The sequence below is a fragment of the Entelurus aequoreus genome, linkage group LG21 (assembly GCF_033978785.1).
Source record: "Entelurus aequoreus isolate RoL-2023_Sb linkage group LG21, RoL_Eaeq_v1.1, whole genome shotgun sequence".
NCBI lineage: Eukaryota > Metazoa > Chordata > Actinopteri > Syngnathiformes > Syngnathidae > Entelurus > Entelurus aequoreus.
In genome coordinates, this window is record NC_084751.1 from 18,123,941 (window position 1) to 18,142,450 (window position 18,510).

The 18,510-nt window shown below is 40.9% G+C and overlaps 1 protein-coding gene across 5 annotated transcripts in view; it reads right to left on the reverse strand.

Annotated features, from left to right (window-relative positions):
* Nucleotides 1-18,510, reverse strand: part of LOC133638459 (poly [ADP-ribose] polymerase tankyrase-1) — a 312,114-nt gene that overhangs the window by 175,413 nt on the left and 118,191 nt on the right. The window lies entirely within an intron of this gene.

Genomic DNA, 18,510 nt, shown 5'->3' on the forward strand with positions numbered 1-18,510 from the left:
TGGGCGTGAGCTCACCTAAAACGGACTGATACAAAGTGGAAAAGTGTTCTGTGGTCTGACGAGTTCACATTTCAAATTGTTTTTGGAAACTGTGGACGTCGTGTCCTCCGGACCAAAAAGGAAAAGAACCATCCGGATTGTTATAGGCGCAAAGTTGAAAAGCCAGCATCTGTGATGGTATGGGGGTGTATTAGTGCCCAAGACATGGGTAACTTACACATCTTTGAAGGCGCCATTAATGCTGAAAGGTACATACAGGTTTTGGAGCAACATATGTTGCCATCCAAGCAACGTTACCATGGATGCCCCTGCTTATTTCAGCAAGACAATGCCAAGCCACGTGTTACATCAATGTGGCTTCATAGTAAAAGAGTGCGGGTACTAGACTGGCCTGCCTGTAGTCCAGACCTGTCTCCCATTGAAAATGTGTGGCGCATTATGAAGCCTAAAATACCACAACGGAGACCCCCGGACTGTTGAACAACTTCAGCTGTACATCAAGCAAGAATGGGAAAGAATTCCACCTGAGAAGCTTAAAAAATGTGTCTCCTCAGTTCCCAAACGTTTACTGAGTGTTGTTAAAAGGAAAGGCCATGTAACACAGTGGTGAATATGCCCTTTCCCAACTACTTTGGCACGTGTTGCAGCCATGAAATTCTAAGTTAATTATTATTTGCAAAAAAAAAATAAAGTTTATGAGTTTGAACATCAAATATCTTGTCTTTGTAGTGCATTCAATTGAATATGGGTTGAAAAGGATTTGCAAATCATTGTATTCCGTTTATATTTACATCTAACACAATTTCCCAACTCATATGGAAACGGGGTTTGTATATACATACATATATACATATACATACATATATATATACATACATATATATATACATACATACATATATATACATACATACATATACAGTATATATATATATATATATATATATATATATATATATATATATATATATATATATATATATATACATACATACATACATATATATATATACATACATACATATATACATACATACATACATATATGTATATATATATATATATATATATACATATATATATATATATATATATATATATATATATATATATATATATATATATATATATATATATATATATATATATATATACATACATACATATATACATACATACATATATGTATATATATGTATGTATGTATATATCGATGTGGTCGATGTGGACATGGTTGAGGATTATAAATACCTGGGAGTACACATCGACAACAAGCTGAATGGGTCAAAACACGCTGAGGCACTCTACAAGAAGGGACAGAGCCGCCTCTACTTCCTCAGGAGGCTAGGATCCTTCAACGTCTGTACAAAGATGTTGAAGATGTTCTACGAGTTAGTGGTGGCCTTCTTGTACACCGTGGCCTGCTGGGGGCAGCGGGCTGAGAGCGAGGGACGCAAACAGACTGGACAAGTTGGTAGAGAAGGCCAGTAACGTGGTGGGAGTGGAGCTAGACTCTCTGACGGTGGTGTCAGAGAGGAGAAGTCTAGCAAAACTCCTAACCATTATGGACAACACCTCCCACCCACTACACTCGGACCTTGCGGAGAGAATGATTCAGTGGAAGGCTCCGACTCCCAAAATGCAACACGGAACGACACAGGAGGTCCTTCATACCGGCAGCCATCAGACTGTACAATGCATATTTTCCTTCTTGACTGCACTTACATGTAGAGTATATGTAGAATATATTTATATTATTTATATATTATATATATAATATATTATATATATTATATTATTTATTATTATTATTGTCTATTGTGAGCGAACTGTGGTGCTGAATTTCCCCCAGGGATCAATAAAGTACTTTCTATTCTATTCTATTCTATATATATACATACATACAAACCCCGTTTCCATATGAGTTGGGAAATTGTGTTAGATGTAAATATAAACGGAATACAATGATTTGCAAATCATTTTCAACCCATATTCAGTTGAATATGCTACAAAGACAAAATATTTGATGTTCAAACTGATAAACATTATTTTTTTTTGCAAATTATCATTAAATTTAGAATTTGATGCCAGCAACACGTGACAAAGAAGTTGGGAAAGGTGGCAATAAATACTGATAAAGTTGAGGAATGCTCATCAAACACTTATTTGGAACATCTGCCCTTTTCTGCGGAAGTCTGCAATTAATTATTTGGTTTTGTTAGTGTTGAGAACCAAGTTGGTGTTATCGCACCATCAAGCCAGCTGTTGCACCTCTGCAATGTATGCTGTCTCATTGTTGTTGCTGATGAGCCCCAGCACCATGGTGTTGTCGGCATATTTGAAGGCGAGGTTGGATGCTGAAGAGGCTATGCAGTCATGAATGAGGAGGGTGAAGAGCACAGGGCTACGCACACAGCCCTGTGGGGCACCGCTGTTGATAGTGAGCGTGGCAGAAATGTGCTCGCCCATTTTCACGTGCTGTGTGCGATTAGTTAGAAAGTCCAAAATCCAGTTACAGAGGATGGTGTTCAGACCAAGGTTTGAGTTTGAGTTTGAGTTTGAGTTTATTTCGAACATGCGAGCAGACAACATGATACATCACAATTTCCAGTTTCTCTTTTCAACATGTTCGAAAAGGAGTAGGAAGAAGCAGAGCTTATTTAATCCTACCCCTTTTCTTTACATAACAGTTGCTAAAACTTTTTGTTCACTTCCTGTTCACAATTTATTCACAATAAATGAAACTAGGATGAGACAGTCAGAGATTACAAAGAGGAACATAGCTAGGACTTGTAATCTTGCTAGAAAGATGTCCAGGCATCGAGTACTTGTCTCTGGCCCCCTAACTGTGAGAGGCAATGATGAGAGGTATAGCAGATTAGTCTCGCTTAACAAGTGGCTGCCTAGTTTTTGTAGACAACAGGGACTAACGTATATTGATAATTGGCCCTCTTGCTGGGGCAAACCGGGTTGCTGATGAGGGACGACCTTCACCCGAACCAGGAAGGTGCCATCACTCTGTCTAGGAACATAAATTATTAGTTATATCACATTTGACTGACTACACTAGAGCAAGCCCAGTCACTGGCAATTACATTGTCTGTTTGACCGGGTGAGGAGTCAGTTAAGCTAGAACTAACCAGCGCCAGGCTGGAAAATCCCTGCACACATTGCATTTCAACTAGAATAATACACAACTCACATAATGTTTTTTCTGTAGTGACTGTGCCAGGTGGACATGCATTCTACTGAGGTGGCAAATTATGACGCGTTCAGTTTACCGCAGCACCAAGCAAACAATCTGAAGATTACCGTAATATCAATTCCTAGATATGGTCGAAATTATTTAAGGTGCACTACGCAAAATAAACGTAACGTTATTAATATCACTTCTACGGATAACATTAACAAAAAATCCTCAAAACAGCCCACAACCTATACTATGGGCTTTTTAAACATAAGATCATTGTCTCCCAAAACGTTATTAGTTAATGAGGTTATTAGAGACAACAATCTTAACGTCATTGGCCTCAGCGAAACCTGGCTCAAACCAGACAAACTTTTCCCGCTTACCGAGGCATCGGCTCCTAACTATACGAATGTGCATATTGCCCGTCCCTTTAAAAGGGGTGGGGGGGTCGCACTAATGAAGTGAAGGGAAGTGAATTATATTTATATAGCGCTTTTCTCTAGTGACTCAAATCGCTTTTACGTAGTGAAACCCAATATCTAAGTTACATTTAAACAAGTGTGGGTGGCACTGGGAGCAGGTGGGTAAAGTGTCTTGCCCAAGGACACAACAGCAGTGACTAGGATGGCGGAAGCGGGGATCGAACCTGGAACCCTCAAGTTGCCGGCACGGCCACTCTACCAACCGAGCAATACCGCCCCACATAATATACAAACCCCGTTTCCATATGAGTTGGGAAATTGTGTTAGATGTAAATATAAACGGAATACAATGATTTGCAAATCATTTTCAACCCATATTCAGTTGAATATGCTACAAAGACAACATATTTGATGTTCAAACTGGTAAACATTTTTTTTTTGCAAATAATCATTAACTTTAGAATTTGATGCCAGCAACACGTGACAAAGAAGTTGGGAAAGGTGGCAATAAATACTGATAAAGTTGAGGAATGCTCATCAAACACTTATTTGGAACATCCCACAGGTGTGCAGGCTAATTGGGAACAGGTGGGTGCCATGATTGGGTATAAAAACAGCTTCCCAAAAAATGCTCAGTCTTTCACAAGAAAAGATGGGGCGAGGTACACCCGTTTGTCCACAACTGCGTGAGCAAATAGTCAAACAGTTTAAGAACAACGTTTCTCAAAGTGCAATTGCAAGAAATGTAGGGATTTCAACATCTACGGTCCATAATATCATCAAAAGGTTCAGAGAATCTGGAGGAATCACTCCACGTAAGCGGCATGGCCGGAAACCAACATTGAATGACCGTGACTTTCGAATCCCTCAGACGGCACTGTATCAAAAACCGATATCAATCTCTAAAGGATATCACCACATGGGCTCAGGAACACTTCAGAAAACCACTGTCGCTAAATACAGTTCGTCGCTAAATCTGTAAGTGCAAGTTAAAGCTCTACTATGCAAAGCGAAAGCCATTTATCAACAACATCCAGAAACGCCGCCGGCTTTTCTGGGCCCGAGATCATCTAAGATGGACTGATGCAAAGTGGAAAAGTGTTCTGTGGTCTAAAGAGTCCACATTTCAAATTGTTTTTGGAAATATTCGACATCGTGTCATCCGGACCAAAGGGGAAGCGAACCATCCAGACTGTTATCGACGCAAAGTTCAAAAGCCAGCATCTGTGATGGTATGGGGGTGCATTAGTGCCCAAGGAATGGATAAATTACACATCTGTGAAGGCACCATTAATGCTGAAAGGTACATACAGGTTTTGGAACAACAAATGCTTCCATCTAAGCGCCGTCTTTTTCAAGGACGCCCCTGCTTATTTCAGCAAGACAATGCCAAGCCACAGCACGTGTTACAACAGCGTGGCTTCGTAAAAAAAGAGTGCGGGTACTTTCCTGGCCCGCCTGCAGTCCAGACCTGTCTCCCATCGAATATGTGTGGCGCATTATGAAGCGTAAAATACGACAGCGAAGACCCCGGACTGTTGAACGACTGAAGCTCTACATAAAACAAGAATGGGAAAGAATTCCACTTTCAAAGCTTCAACAATTAGTTTCCTCAGTTCCCAATCGTTTATTGAGTGTTGTGAAAAGAAAAGGTGATGTAACACAGTGGTGAACATGCCCTTTCCCAACTACTTTGGCACGTGTTGCAGCCATGAAATTCTAAGTTAATTATTATTTGGAAAAAAAAAATAAAGTTTATGAGTTTGAACATCAAATATCTTGTCTTTGTAGTGCATTCAATTGAATATGGGTTGAAAAGGATTTGCAAATAATTGTATTCCGTTTGTATTTACATCTAACACAATTTCCCAACTCATATGGAAACGGGGTTTGTACAATGAAAACATTAACCTTACCCCTAACCTAAGTAATAAATATAAATCATTTGAGGTGCTTACTATGAGGGCTGTCGCACCGCTGCCTCTCTACCTGGCTGTTATCTACCGCCCCCCTGGGCCCTATTTGGACTTTTTCAGTGAATTCTCAGAGTTTGTCGCTGATCTAGTGACGCACGCCGACAATATAATTATAATGGGGGACTTTAATATCCATATGAATACCCAGAATATCAGACCCTCCATGCGTGGCGCTCCAGACTATAATTGATAGCTGTGGTCTTACACAACTAATAAATGAACCCACGCATTGCAACGGTAATACGATAGTTCTAGTGCTTGACCGGGGTGTCACCACCTCCAAATTTATGATACTCCTGTACACTAAAGTAATGTCCGATCATTACCTTATAAAATTTGAAATTCTGACTCATTGACAACAAGCTAATAATAAACACTGCTTTAGCAGCCGCAACATTAATGCTGTCACAACTATGACTCTTGCTGGCCTACTGCCTTCGGTAATAGCGCCATTCCCAAATTATGTGGGCTCTATTGATAACCTCACTAACAACTTTAACGACGCCCTGCGCAACACCATTGATAGTGTAGCACCGCTAAAGCTAAAAAAGGCCCCTAAAAGGCGTACCCCCTGGTTTACAGAAGAAAGTAGAGCTCTTAAACCATCATGTAGAAAGCTGGAACGCAAATGGCTTGTGACTAAACTTGAGGTTTTCCATCAAGCATGGAGTGATAGTTTAATAACTTATAAACGCATGCTTACCTTAGCTAAAGCTAATTACTACTCAAATGTCATCCGCTTCAACAAAAACAATCCTAAATATTTGTTCAGTACAGTAGCATCCCTAACCAAACAAGGGACTCCACCCAGTAGCTCCACCCACTCGGCAGATGACTTTATGAATTTCTTTAATAAGAAAATTGAACTCATTAGAAAGGAGATTAAAAACAACGCATCCCAGCTACAACTGGGTTCTATTAACACGGATACAAATGTATATACGACGGATACTGCCCTCCAACATAGTGTCTCTCTTGCGGCGTGTACATGGGATAAAACAAACAACATGTTTACTTAACCCACTTCCTGGGAAGCCTATCAAGGAACTGTTTGTAATTTTAGGACCATCAGTGCTAAATATTCTAAACTTATCACTTTCCTCTGGCACTGTTCGCCTAGCATTCAAAAAAGCGGTTATTCATCTTCTGCTCAAAAGACCTAACCTCGATCCTGACCTCATGGTAAACTACCGGCCGGTGTCCCACCTTCCCTTTATTTAGAAAATCCTCGAAAAATTTTTTGCACAGCAGCTAAATGAACACTTAGCGTCTAACAATCTCTGTGAACCCTTTCAGTCCGGTTTCAGGGCAAATCACTCTACGGAGACAACCCTCGCAAAAATGACTAATGATCTATTGTTAACGATGGATGCTGATGCGTCATACATGTTGCTGCTTCTTGATCTTAGCGCTGCTTTCGATACTGTCGATCATAATATTTTATTAGAGCGTATCAAAATACGTATTGATATGTCAGACTTAGCCTTGTCTTGGTTTAACTCCTATCTTACTGACAGGATGCAGTGTGTCTCCTATAACAATGTGACCTCGGAGTATGTTAAGGTAACGTGCAGAGTTCCACAGGGTTCATTTCTTGGCCCTGCACTCTTCAGCATCTGCATGCTGCCGCTAGGTGACATCATACGCAAATACGGTGTTAGCTTTCACTGTTATGCTGATGACACCCAACTCTACATGCCCCTAAAGCTGACCAACACGCCGGATTGTAGTCACCTGGAAGTGTGTCTTAATGAAATTAAACAATGGATGTCCGCTAACTTTTTGCAACCCAACGCTAAGAAAACGGAAATGCTGATTATCGGTCCTGCTAGACACTGGCACCTATTTAATAATACCACCTTAACATTTGACAACCAAACAGTTACACAAGGCAACTCGGTAAAGAATCTGGGTATTATATTCGCCCCAACTCTCTCGTTTGAGTCACACATTAGGAGTGTTACTAAAATGGCCTTCTTTCATCTCCGTAATATCACTAAAATTTGTTCCATTCTGTCCACCAGCGACGCTGAGATCATTATGTATGCGTTCGTTACGTCTCGTCTCGATTACTGTAACGTATTATTTTCGGGCCTCCCTATGTCTAGCATTATAGATTACAGTTGGTACAAAATGCGGCTGCTAGACTTTTGACAATAATCATATCACACCTATACTGGCTCACCTGCACTGGCTTCCTGTGCGCTTAAAATATGACTTTAAGGTTTTACTACTTACGTATAAAATACTAAACGTCTAGCTCCATCTTATATTGCTGATTGTATTGTACCATATGTTCCGGCAAGAAATCTGCATTCAAAGAACTCCGGCTTATTAGTGATTCACACAGCCCAAACAAAGTCTGCGGGCTTTAGAGCGTTTTATATTCGGGCTCCAGTACTCTGGAATGTTCTACCGGTAACAGTTAGAGATGCTACCTCAGTAGAAGCATTTAATTCCATCTTAAAACTCATTTGTATACATTAGACCACATCTGCGGTCCCCTCCAAGGTTTCTCATTGTATCCCATTGGGTTGAGTTTTTTTCTTGCCCTGATGTGGGATCTGAGCCGAGGATCTCGTTGTGGCTTGTGCAGCCCTTTGAGACACTCGTGATTTAGGGCTATATAAATAAACTTTGATTGATTGATTGATTATGCGTTTCATTATCAGCCTCTCCATGCATCTGGCAGGTTTGGAGATGAGTACTACAGGTCTGTAATCATTCAGACATGAGATGTTGGCCTGTTTGGGGATGGGAATTAGTGTGGCTAGTTTAAAGCAGGCATGGACCCAGGATGTAGACAGTGACAAATTGAAACTGGAAGCAAAGACGTCTGTCAGTTCATCCGAGCAGTGCTTAAGCACACGGCCCAAAAAGCCATCAGGTCTGGCTGCTTTCCTTGGATTGATGTTACACAAGGTGAGTCTTACTTCATGCGGGCTGCGGACTGGGTAGTGACGTCAAAGGATAGGGGGGGCACTGCTGAGTCTGTGTTTTCCTTGTCAAAGTGGAGATACAAAATATTCAATTCCTCAGGTAAGGTGGCGCTGCCTTTCACTGAGGAAGAAGCTGTTTTTTTAGTTTGTAATTGCTTTGACACCTTCCCATACCTGCCTTGGGTCTGACTTATTTAAGCAATCCTGAAGTTTCTTATAATGGTCTGATTTGGCAGCATTGATCTTCTTCCTTAAAGCAGCCCTGGCTGAACGATAGACATTTGGAGCGCCTGATCTGAATGCTATATCCCTCACTCTGAGTAATTGTGTCACCTTGTGTGTCATCCAGGGTTTTTAATTTGGTAACACACGGACAGTTTTAAATGTTGCTACAAAGTCGACACAGAAGGTATCATGACTGTTACCTGAAATCTTTGTACTATTTCACCTCTAATGAGTAGCAGAACTGATCTTTGATGTTGACCAAAACATAAATGTGCTTTTGTACATCCATCCATCCATTTTCTACCGCTTGTCCCTTCTGGGGTCGCGGGGGTTGCTGGAGCCTATCTCAGCTGCATTCCATGGACAATAATCCATCATTAAAGTTGATAAGACACAGCGTGCTGTGGGTGCAAGCATTCTAAAAAATTAATATTTGCTCTCAGCTCCATCATCACTAGTTTAGTTTAGTTTAGTTTAGTCCAGAGTGACGATTATTAGCTTGTGGTCATTTATATATAAGTATGTATACAGTTGTGGTCAAAGGTTTGCATACACTTGTAAAGAACATAATGCTGCTGTCTTGAGTTTCCAATCATTTCTACAACTCCTATTTTTTGTGATAGAGAGATTGGAGCACATACTGTGCTTGTTTGTCACAAAAAACATTCATGAAGTTTGGTTCTTTTACAAATTTATTTTGGGTTTACTGGTAAAATTTTTAGGGCATTACGGACAATGACGAGGGTGGTCGTGGCACGTGCTGCGGTTGCCGTTGTTAAATTTGAGCCCTGTATATGCTCGAGGAACTACACGGTACCAGACCCCCCCGGCGTCTTTGACGGCCACGTCTGGCCTATGTACTTGAAACACAAGAAAATAATATTATATATATTGTATTTTTTTCATTATCGACATCTACGCCATACTTGCCAACCCTCCCGTTTTTAGCGGGAGAATCCCGATATTCAGCGCCTCTCCCGACAACCTCCCGGCAGAGATTTTCTCCCGACAAACTCCTGGTATTCAGCCGGAGCTGGAGGCCACGCCCCCTCCAGCTCAATGCGGACCTGAGACTGAGTGGGGACAGCCTGTTCTCACGTCCGCTTTCCCACAAAATAAACAGCTTGCTTGCCCAAAGACGTCATAACATCTAGGGCTTTTATAGTGTGCACAACTGCGCACACAACAAGGAGACGAAGCAGAAGAACGAGGAAATTACAGACATGGCGGCCGAAATGATATACTCATCATGAACGGAGAAGTTAAACAGGACAATGCTGCCATCTAATGGATAGCCACTGGAACACTGAAATTCAAGTATTTTTTATTTTTTTCTATGTAATAAAATAAAAAAATAAAAAAATATATATAGCTAGAATTAACTGAAAGTCAAGTATTTCATACATATATATATATATATATATATATATATATATATATATATATATATATATATATATATATATATATATATATATATATATATATATATATATATGAAACATATATGAAATACTCGAGTTGGTGAATTCTAGCTGTAAATAACCACGCCCCCCCGCCCCCAAACAACCCCCACCCCCACCCCCGACCAAGCCCCCCCCCTCCCCCCCCCCCCCCCCCCCCCCTCCCGATATTGGAGGTCTCAAGGTTGGCAAGTATGATCTAGGCCAAAATATTTAAACTGGACTCAATCTAGACCTCAATTTAGACAAAGGGGACTCTTTGGTGCAATTTTTAAAAAGTGTGTTTGGCCGACTCTCGAACATGGAACTCAATACCTGTAAATATAAAGAAACTAGCAACACAAGCGCCATTTAAGGGCCTCAAAAATGGCTGCTTCAGAGTCAAAATTGTAATCATAGTTCATGGCCTACCAGTGTAAAATAGAAGTGTAGATTATGAAATGTGCATTTTATCAATTGTTTTATGTATTCGTGTAATGAACAAGGTAAATTTGTGGCAACCTTTCGCACTTAAACCTTGGAATTTTACATTTTAATATTGTTAAACTATGTACTGTTGGTCTTAATTTAAACATAAACTTGCGTTTCAACTTATACAATAAACTAAATGTAAATCTAAACTTAAGTGACCTCTCCGAAACGCTGCCTCTGGAAATGAAAGCCAAAATCCAAACCTTTACGAAACAAAGTTTATCTTTGGAGAGAAACGCAAACAATAAGGGAAAATTATTAAAAGAAAAGGAAAATCAAATAATTCTTGTAAGAAAAATGTAATGGAGTGTCAAAAGATGAAGATGAGCTTTACGAAGCAGACGGACGGGTGAGGTGGCAAGCAGAGCACAGAGGCGAGGTTATGCGGAAAGTAAAGGGGGGAGGTGAGGAGGGTAACAAAGGATTTGTAGATGAAAGAGCGAGGAGATGATTAGGGATCTGGAAGCTGACATGCATGGATTTGACACAGTATAATTGGTGTTAGCCAGGCGAGGACGGACCAGTATGACGGCGAAGAAATTGGGAGACGAGAAGGGGGAGTGAGATAGAAATTGAAAAACTATGAATACAAAGATGGAAATGATGAGAGAGAGAGAGAGAGAGAGAGAGAGAGAGAGAGAGAGAGAGAGAGAGAGAGAGAGAGAGAGAGAGAGAGAGAGAGAGAGAGAGGGAGATAAATGAAGAAACTAAATTAGATGACATAGTTTGGAAGCCATTTAAATAGTGAGACAATCACATTTGGGCACCTGAGTGCACCCTGGTGGTTAGACACACGGCTTCTCCTGTTTCTTTAACAGACTGATGAGATTGCACAATGCTCAACTTTAAACAGGTCATGACACTTTGGATTTCATTTGACCTTAAGTGCATTGTTTTTCAAGTAATATTCAGAAACAAACGACTACTTTCATTAGCTATGCTTCCACCTGTTCATTTAATCGGACTAATGAGGTTTCCAGGAGAGGAATGAGTATTGGATTGTACCAGATGCTGCTATCAACATAAAACAATGCGTTAACACACTTCCGTTCTTTGCTGTATGCATGTTGACAGATCGGCAGGTCAAATAAATGAAAAACAAGATGAATAGTCAGCCAGTTTAAGTCACACACACAGCTGATCACTTAGGGAAAGCAATTGCAGACAGGACGTCCATCCCATCCATCCATTTTCTACCTAGGGATGATGTTTGATAAGAAATTATCGAGTTCGAGCCTATTATCGAATCCTCTTATCGAACTGATTCCTTATCGATTCTCTTATCGAGTCCAGATAGGTTGTTGTATATGGAAAAAAACACACAATATTTGGTTTAACAAAAGCTCACTTTTATTATATAAGAACAAAATTAAATAAATGATAAATGGGTTATACTTGTATAGCACTTTTCTACCTTCAAGGTACTCAAAGCGCTTTGACACTATTTCCACATTCACACACACATTCACACACTGATGGCGGGAGCTGCCATGCAAGGCGCTAACCAGCAGCCATCAGGAGCAAGGGTGAAGTGTCTTGCCCAAGGACACAACGAACGTGACTAGGATGGTAGAAGGTGGGGATTGAACCCCAGTAACCAGCAACCTTCCGATTGCTGGCACGGCCACTCTACCAACTTCGCCATGCCGTCCCCATCTAATAAATAAATAAATATTGACTGTTACCCCCTTAAAAAAAATATATAAAATAAATAAATATTGACTGTTGTTACCCAAAGTATATTAAGTGGGATTTTTCAGAAAAACAAATATATACAGTAACACAAAAACAACCTGTCTCTGTGATCCCTATAGGTGTATAAATAATAATATAGTGTTAAAAAAAATCAGTCCCTTGGGCACAAAACTGAAAATAATACAGCCGTCCAAAAAGTGCACTTCTGCTGCTATTTGACATAACTGTTTGTTATGATGCTTTGACATTTTTGCACTTTATTTCTTTATTGAAAGAAAATTCTATGAAGAGAAAAGTTGCTTGCAAATGTGGTTACAATGCTAAAAAATGAAAAGTTAAAGCTAAAAAAAGAAATACACTTTATTGAGTTAAAATTATTTCTTTTTAGGGGGAAAGATGTGATGTTATGAGCTAGGCTAGGGAATATAGCAACTACACTACCCAGCATGTAACGGGAGTGACGAGCATGCGCGGTAGCCCCGAAAAGTGTTGTTGCATGACGTCACCCGGCAGCTAAGAATGAGGTTATGAGCACGCTGTGAAAGTTAACCTCAAGAACTCATCCAACACACCTTGTCTGCATTATTTATAATTAGACAGACAACACATATACAGTGTGATTTTGTTTTGTTTACAAGGAAAGAAAAAGAAAAGTTAAAAAAGGGATATCATGTCATATATGTTGTATATATATGTATGTGCTGCGGTTGCTTTAAGAACGTTGCGACAGCTGCCGTAAAGGAGGTGCGTTGCTAGCCTGGTTGCTATTTTTCCGGTTGGTCGTAAAAGTGTTCGTCATGTGTTTGTACCCTGCTCAAATCTCTCAGTAAAGTTATTAATTGGATTATACCTTTTGTTTTGAACTTTATTACACCTTGGAGCGCTTTTTCCGGTCCATTGTTTTTCCTGCTTTCGCTATCTGCGCCTAATGACTGAGCTACGTGACGTCATTTCTTGTGATGTCCCACGGGGCATTTCTGGTCGGGACGGGAGTCGTTCCGAGGGATTCGAATAAAGAACCAACTCTTTTTCTTTACTATAGTAGTCTCGATAACGGGTACCGGTATCATCCCTATTTCTACCGCTTGTCCCTTTAAAGGTTGCAGGGGGTACTGGAGCCTATCTCGACTGCATTCGGGTGGAAGGCGGGGTACACCATGGACAAGTCGCCACCTCATCGCAGGGCCAACACAGATAGACAGACAACATTCACACTCATATTCACACACTGGGGCCAATTTAGTGTTGCCAATCAACCTATCCCCAGGTGCATGTCTTTGGAGGTGGGAGGAAGCCGGAAAGCCTATTTTTGCGATGAGACAGAGGTCGGAACGCACCTGAGTGTGCATGCTTGTGGTGTCTGCAATAGTGCTGATAGCAAACAGGTTAACTCCCACTCTGAACAGGCTAGCTGTCTCCTGAATAATGATGGCAAGTGTGTGTGTGTGTGTGTGTGTGTGTGTGTGTGTGTGTGTGTGTGTGTGTGTGTGTGTGTGTGTGTGTGTGTGTGTGTGTGTGTGTGTGTGTGTGTGTGTGTGTGCGTGTGTGCGTGCGTGTGTGTGTGTCGTTTGACAGAGTACAGCAGACACTGGCGATCGCTGTTTGAATTTTAAATGTCAGAAGTTTGAAAGTAAGTGTTGCTTTAAAATGCAAGGGCGTGGTTGTGTGTATGTGCATTAGTAGGACTTCAACATGTCGATGATAATCACACACAAGCTTATAGATACACATTTTGACCATGCAGCAAAGAAGCAGTATGTGTATGTTCAGGGTGACACCATAGGTGCAAAACATTTTTTTTTAAATGGACTAAAACGCTGATTCATATATTGGGGAAGCAAAACAACCACTAAGCCGACACATGGCCCAGCATAGACGGGCAAACTCTTCAGGCCAAAACTCAGCTGTCTACCTGGATAAACAGCACTCCTTTGAGAACAAAAATGTACATATTCTGGTGGAAAGGGACGGCGAATGGTACGAACGAAGAGTGAGGGAAGCCATCTATGTCACGGTTGAAAAAACATCCCTGAACAGAGGTCTGCGACACCACCTCTTTCCCACATACAACATTGTCTTTTCAACCATTCCTAAAATACTCTGCAATTTAGCCTCCAACAAATAACAGGAGTTAGAAACATTCTGGTTACAGAAGGTGACCAGAATGCCATTTGTTTACAACTGAATGGAATGCTAACGTGGGGGATTCCGACTATTTTGGAATGGTAATAGTCGATCCACAGCAATCGTTCTGCCACACAATACCTCAATGCTAACGAGGGAAAATTACACTTCAACTACTGTTGTTGGCTTTGACAGTAGAATTGTTCGTTTGCATCACAACAGTTGTTTTTCTCACAACAGTTGTTTTTCTCACTACAATAGGGAGAAACCATCCTTGCCCAGGCACGCCCTCCTGGTTTTTGGAATATAAATATTTGGGGTTTTGGCACCAGCTGCTAGACTAGATCTGACCAATCTAAGTCTAAGACTAGATCCAACCAATCTAAGTCTATGGGCGTGAACTGATGAAGACTACTCGGATGAGAGGCAAAACAACTTATAAGAAAAACTAAACAGTCCAGTTGCGATCGATTGAATGCCGTGAGAATTTTTTTATTTTTGTCATAAAGAAATACAATCATGTGTGCTTACTGTATCCCTGCAGACTGTATTGATCTATATTGATATATAATGTAGGAACCAGAAATATTAATAACAGAAAGAAACAACCCTTTTGTCCGAATGAGTGTGAATGAGTGGGTTAGGGAGGTTTTTTGGGTTGGTGCACTAATTGTAAGTGTATCTTGTGTTTTTTATGTTGATTTAATAAAAAATTAAAAAATTAAATATTTTTTATTTTATTTTTTATTTTTTTAGCTGCCATGCAAGGCGCTAACCAGCAGCCATCAGGAGCAAGGGTGAAGTGTCTTGCCCAAGGACACAACGGACGTGACTAGGATGGTAGAAGGTGGGGATTGAACCCCAGTAACCAGCAACCCTCCTATTGCTAGCACGGCCACTCTACCAACTTCGCCACGCCTTCCCATATAATATAAAATGTTGGTGTTGTTTACTTGAGTCATATTGCAGTCTACACGTATCTCTAGTGTGTGACTGCCATCTACTTGTCACGCTTATCATTTCACCATGTACCAAATAAAATAGCTTTAAAGGCCTACTGAAACCCACTACTACCGACCACGCAGTCTGATAGTTTATATATCAATGATGAAATCTTAACATTGCAACACATGCTAATACGGCCGGGTTAACTTATAAAGTGCAATTTTAAATTTCCCGGGAAACTTCCGGTTGAAAACGTCTAGGTATGATGACGTTTGCGTGTGACGTCAATTGTTGAAGCGGAAGTATTGGGACACATGGTATCCCAATACAAACAGCTCTGTTTTCATCGCAAAATTCCACAGTATTCTGGACATTTGTGTTGGTGAATCTTTTGCAATTTGCTCAATTAACAATGGAGACTGCAAAGAAGAAAGCTGTAGGTGGGATCAGTGTATTAGCGGCCGGCTGCAGCAACACAACCAGGAGGACTTTGAGTTGGATAGCAGACGCGCTATCCGACGCTAGCCGACGCTAGCCCTAGCTAGCCGCCGACCGCATCGATGATCGGGTGAAGTCCTTCGTCGCGCCGTCGATAGCTAGAACGCAGGTGAGCACGGGTGTTGATGAGCAGATGAGGGCTGGCGTAGGTGGAGTGCTAATGTTTTTAGCATAGCTCTGTCGAGGTCCTGTAGCTAAGTTAGCTTCAATGGCGTCGTTAGCTACAGCATTGCCAGGCTTCGCCAGGCGGTACAGCATTAACCGTGTGGTTACAGGTCCAGTGTTTGGTGGTATTGTTGATCTTCTGTCTATCCTTCCAGTCAGGGGCTTATTTCTTTTGTTTCTATCTGCATTTAAGCACGATGCTATCACGTTAGCTCCGTAGCTAAAGTGCTTCGCCGATGTATTGTCGTGGAGATAAAAGTCACTGTGAATGTCCATTTCGCGTTCTCGACTCTCATTTTCAAGAGGATATAGTATCCTAGGTGGTTTAAAATACAAATCTGTGATCCACAATAGAAAAAGGAGAAAGTGTGGAATCCAATGAGCCCTTGTACCTAAGTTACGGTCAGAGCGAAAAAAGATACGTCCTACACTGCACTCTAGTTCTTCACTCTCACGTTCCTCATCCACAAATCTTTCATCCTCGCTCAAATTATTGGGGTAATCGTCGCTTTCTCGGTACGAATCGCTCTCGCTGCTGGTGTAAACAATGGGGAAATGTGAGGAGCCCTTCAACCTGCGATGTCACGCTACTTCCGGTACAGGCAAGGCTTTTTTTTATCAGCGACCAAAAGTTGCGAACTTTATCGTCGATGTTCTCTACTAAATCCTTTCAGCAAAAATATGGCAATATCGCGAAATTATCAAGTATGACACAGAATGGATCTGCTATCCCTGTTTAAATAAGAACATTTCATTTCAGTAGGCCTTTAAGGTAGGTAAGCAAAACCAAAATTATTATTCCGAACACTGTCGAGTTTTGAGGAAAAAAAAAAAGAGATTTTAAGTGCGCCTTATAGTCCGGAAAATACGGTTTATATAAAATAAATGCATTTGATAAATCACCCATCTTCTGTGGTGCAATCTTAGCAGCTGACAGTGTACTATACGGACACTGCTGTCTCTCATTGGGCTTTTGTGAAGAAAAACTTGTAACGGGGGCTCAATTGTCCACAGCAAACCCAGCATTTTCCACAACATAAAAGGGTCGCATGTCGACAGTAATAAAAGTAGCAATCGCCTGATTGTTTTCTTTTGCCCTCTTTGAATCAAAAGAAGGGCAAAATGCCCCGGGTAAAGTTTGTAGCCTATGTGTTTGTAGCCTGTGTGTTGTCGCATCGGGGTGATGTCAGCATAAATGTGTTGTCATGTTTGTTGTATTTCTACTGTTTTAGTTTATCATTGTGTGACATTTGCAACATTTTTGTCTACGACACAGTTGCCATCAGGGTCATATTTAACACGAAAACCAAAGTAGTTCCACACACCAGATCTGAATGATGGTGAAAGATCTTCGATTTCAGGTATACCGTATTTTTCAGACTATAAGTCGCTTCGGCGTATACGTCGCACCGGCCGAAAATGCACAATAAAGAAGGAAAAAAACATATATACGTCGCACTGGAGTATAAGTCGCATTTTTGGGGGAAATTTATTTGATAAAATCCAACACCAAGAATAGACATTTGAAAGGTAATTTAAAATAAATAAAGAATAGTGAACAACAGGCTGAATAAGTGTACGCCATATGACGCACAAATAACCAACTGAGAACGTGCCTGGTATGTTAACGCAACACATCATGGCAAGAGTCATTCAAATAACTATAACATATAGAACATGCTATATGTTTACCAAACAATCTGTCACTCCCGATCGCTAAATCCGATGAAATCTTTCACCCCCGTGTCGCCTCTGGTATGCGCCGTTTCCTTTCTTTCTGCTGCTCGATTGCCGTTTTCTGCTGCATTTCACTACGTCCGGCTTGTAATCTGCAGTATATGATTTCCTTTTCGGTGCCATTTTAGTTCAGCCCTTCTTAGTTTTTAGAAGTTACCGCCAATGTTGAAATAATACATTTTAATAGCTACGGATGTAGCAGCAGTTAGCATCCCATGACCCACAATGCACTTTTGCCATGACGCACAATGCACTTCACATGACCCGCCCCCGCCGAATTCTTATTGGTTGACGTAAGTGACGATTGCTGACGTGTGTGTGACGATTGCGGACATTTGCTTCGTCTCTTACGCGAATGAGATAAATAATATTATTTGATATTTCACGGTAATGTGTTAATAATTTCACACATAAATCACTCCGGAGTATATGTCGCACCCCCGGCCAAACTATGAAAAAAACTGCGATTTATAATCAGAAAAATACGGTACTTGAGGCATTGAGACATTGAGGCATCTAAATGTTTCCAAGATGACGCCACTGCAGTGACTGCTGTTGGCAGGAGCTCTGTGCTCTTGTGTCACCCTTTTGTGTTCCTCATGTTTCCCTCTTGTTTTCATGTGGGGTTTTTTGCCTTTTGGTTCGAGACCCTTTGGGACT